At 54.9% G+C, this 3,290-nt stretch overlaps 1 protein-coding gene across 1 annotated transcript in view; it reads left to right on the top strand.

Annotated features, from left to right (window-relative positions):
- PLXNA1 (plexin A1) overlaps positions 1-3,290 on the top strand; it is a 103,592-nt gene that overhangs the window by 51,877 nt on the left and 48,425 nt on the right. The gene's annotated exons all lie outside the window — the stretch shown is intronic.

Below are 3,290 nucleotides of genomic sequence, written 5' to 3' on the forward strand. Positions count from 1 at the left end.
GTCTGGAGATCTGGCAAGCCACTGCTGGCTCTACAGTAAATGCTGATTTGGATCCTGAAGGGAGAGTTACAGGAAGGAAAGTTTCTCCTCTGTCCCTGTTCTAAAAGGAGGCTCCAGTTGAACTTATCCGGGTTTCCCATTGCCTGTATATGGGCCCAGGGAAGGGTCCTGCCACATCCAGGGGAATTTGCTAACCCAAGAAAGTTGGAAAAAGCTGTTTCCTCCTAGCCTGTGAAGAAATCCAGTGAGTGATCTGCCTGTCTCAGGCATCCCAGCAGCCTGCTCCTGAGGTCACGCTTCCAGCCAGCCCTGGCGTTGCTGCTGCAAATGCAACATGTGGTGTCCACACCACTGGAGCCCAGCAGCTCTCGTCTGCCCATTCCCCTCAGTAAGGCCATGGCATCTGCCCCCCTCCCTGCCAGGCCAACCCCAAAGCATCTGGCTGTACCCCACAGCGGTGTTGCCCTAGTGCAGCTCTCCCACGGACCGACTGCTCAGGAACTTGTGTCACTCCCCAGTGTGAACAGGGTGTCCCCCAGCAGACCTTTTGGCCACACTGGGAAATGGACCAGCGCCTGGTTTGAGGTTTGGATTGCCTGGCTCAGCCTGTTTGCACATTAGTGTGGCCTCAGCAGTTCCCAGCAGGGATGGTGAGGCACCCTCAGACCAGCTGCTGCTGTGGGCTGTGTGACCAGGCTGGGATGAGACATCCTGTCCCCATCCTTGGCCATCCTGGTCCCCAGCAGGGTGTTGTGGTGGGTGGGGGGGCTTGGTGCCAATCCCACAGCACCACTGGGCAAGTTAATGGTAGACATCCAGCCCCATCCTCTCTGCAGGAGGGTTATTTTAAGCAGGATTTGGTCTGTCTGTGTTGGCTGGAGTGTCATGGGCACCGGTCAGGAAATGCAGGGACAGAGGGTAACTCTGTCTCTGCTCCTTCCCACGGGTGTTTTGCCACGATTTCCTGGGTGGGAAAGTGGTTGTTTTGTAGGAAAACAGAGTGACCCATGGCACTCTGTCCTGGGCATGCCAGGAATGTTTGTCTGGTTTTCTGGGGGTGGCAGGGCTGGAATGGGGCGTGGGTAGGAGCCACTACTCACATAAATGTGCCTGGAAATGGTGACAGCAGGAAGGATGTCCCTGTCCACTGTTGTGGAAGCTTTAAAGCCCAGGCTCTGGAGATTGGCCTCCTCTGTGGCTTTGCTGGGGGGTGCAGGGCTGGGGAAGAGGTGATGAAGCAGCCCAGGCTGCTGTTCATTTTTTCCAGTCACGATGTGCAGTGGTGACCAGAGGGTGGTCAGTGATGGACATTGGAGCATCCCATCCCAGAAGGCTGCTCTTCTGTGACAGCCCCTGCTGATGCAGAGCTGCTGTGGAGGGTGAAAGGCTCCTGGACTGGGGGGATGAAGTGTGTTGGTTTAGATTAAGCAGGTTCGTCTTTGTTCTTCATTCCCCATCAGTGGGAAGGGCTGAGGACTTTGTGAAGGAACATCAAAGCTGGGGTCGGGCCCCATCCCAGACTGCCTTCATCATATCTCTGCTGATGCACAGCCTTGCAGCTGGAGCTGGGAGCTGCCAGAGAAACTCCAATGGCAGCATTTGCAGTGTGATTCTAAAGCTCTTACCTCTCCAGACAAACCCGGACACCCATGTCATGTTCTCATCCAGCTGGAAAAATGGTTTTAATGGAGAAAATCCAACTTGTGTGATATTTGGGAATTTTTGTGAGTTGGGGTCTTGCTTTTCTGCTCATCCCATGCCTTCATAGCTGCCTCCTCCTGAGGCCTGGGACTCTGCTGGGAGGGGCTATTTTTGGCAGGACACAGAGCTCTGTGGGCTGTGCAGAGTGTTCCCAAGGGATGGAAGAGCTGGGCAATGCCGGAGCCAGTTGTGTCAGCGGTTGGACTTGCTCAGAGGGGAAATGAGTCGTCCTTGTACCCCCACCCCTCCGGGCACCCTGGGCGCCCACCAGCACCAGGTGCTTCCTGTTTGGGCACAGGCTGACATTTTTGCTGGATGAGACACTTCTGCTGGCAGATGTGGAGTGTGTGACATCATGGGGGGATTCGGCTCAAACCGCAAATCGGCAGAATGAGCCCTCCTGCCTGTGTGGGGAGAGGGACACACGTGCCTGCTGTGCTCCCTGGGCACCATGGTGAGCCCAGGCAGCCATGGTGAGCCCAGCCCGGGGGGCATGGACTAACCCACCACCCCAGCTGCACTGTGGCAGTAATTACCAAAAAAAGAGGAGATGGAAGTGTTGGAGAGTGAGCCAGGAGTTAATACTTGCCAAGTGTGTATGTGCCCCGTGGGGAAGGCTTGTGCCACCCCTGGGGTCTCCCTGCAATGTGGAGGGGATCAAGCAGGTGGGGGCTGCTTCCTCTGACAGCACTTCCAAGCTGGGAAATGGTGGGGAACAACCACTGTGCAGTCGTGGGGACACTCCATGGAAATGGTAGGAGGCATGAGGTGTCTCCCCACTGTGAGTCAGGCTGATTGTGGAAGGGGGGGAACTGAAGCCCCCCTGTGCAGAGTGGTAGCTGTGATATGGAGCAGGGAGGTGGCAGAGCAGTGCCAAGGATCCCCAGACTGCCCCAGCCCTGTTGCCATCTCCAGGTTGGGGCTAACACTACTGTTTCTCTCTGCTTTTATTTTGTTTAGTATGTTTTGGAGATAAATAGTTTCTTCCCTTGAAAACTGTGCTTTTGGGGAATACAGACTTGTTAAGAACAGAAAACCCAAAGAGTAAAACTACTTGGGTTTTTCTGTCAATATTTGCTAAATGAAACAATTTCTTTTTCTTTTCTCTGCATTGTTTGAAAGTTAATTAATCATAGCGGCTGAGATAAAGCCTGGCACTTTGCAAGGTCCGGCCTGGCTTGCTGCGGGGTGGCAGGAGACAGCTGGGCAGCCTTGGTCACACATGGCTGCTGGTGGCCTTGGGGCCAGAGCTGCCCCTGCAGCTGCACTGTGGCCACCAGAAGCTTTGTGAGAGCAGTGGAGTGGCTGTGTCCACAGCATTTCTGTTTTTAAAGCAGCTCACATGTTATTCCCTCCTGATATTATTTCAAGCCAACACTCCCAGGAGTAGCTGCCGTAGGTGTGAGACCTCTGCCCGACTCAGCAAAGGCAGCGTGGGATTGCATCAGGCTGTTGTTGCCGAAGTGTCACCCACCGGGGCTGCAGAGCTGTTTTGCTGCCTGAGCTCATTTATTTTTGCTCCCTCCTGCTCCCCTGTGCTTTGCACACAAGAGTCACCAGCTCCCCTGGAGCAGCTGGGAGCCAGAGGC

The sequence above is a fragment of the Corvus brachyrhynchos genome, unplaced genomic scaffold, assembly GCF_000691975.1.
Source record: "Corvus brachyrhynchos isolate BGI_N302 unplaced genomic scaffold, ASM69197v1 scaffold4, whole genome shotgun sequence".
NCBI classification, from domain to species: domain Eukaryota; kingdom Metazoa; phylum Chordata; class Aves; order Passeriformes; family Corvidae; genus Corvus; species Corvus brachyrhynchos.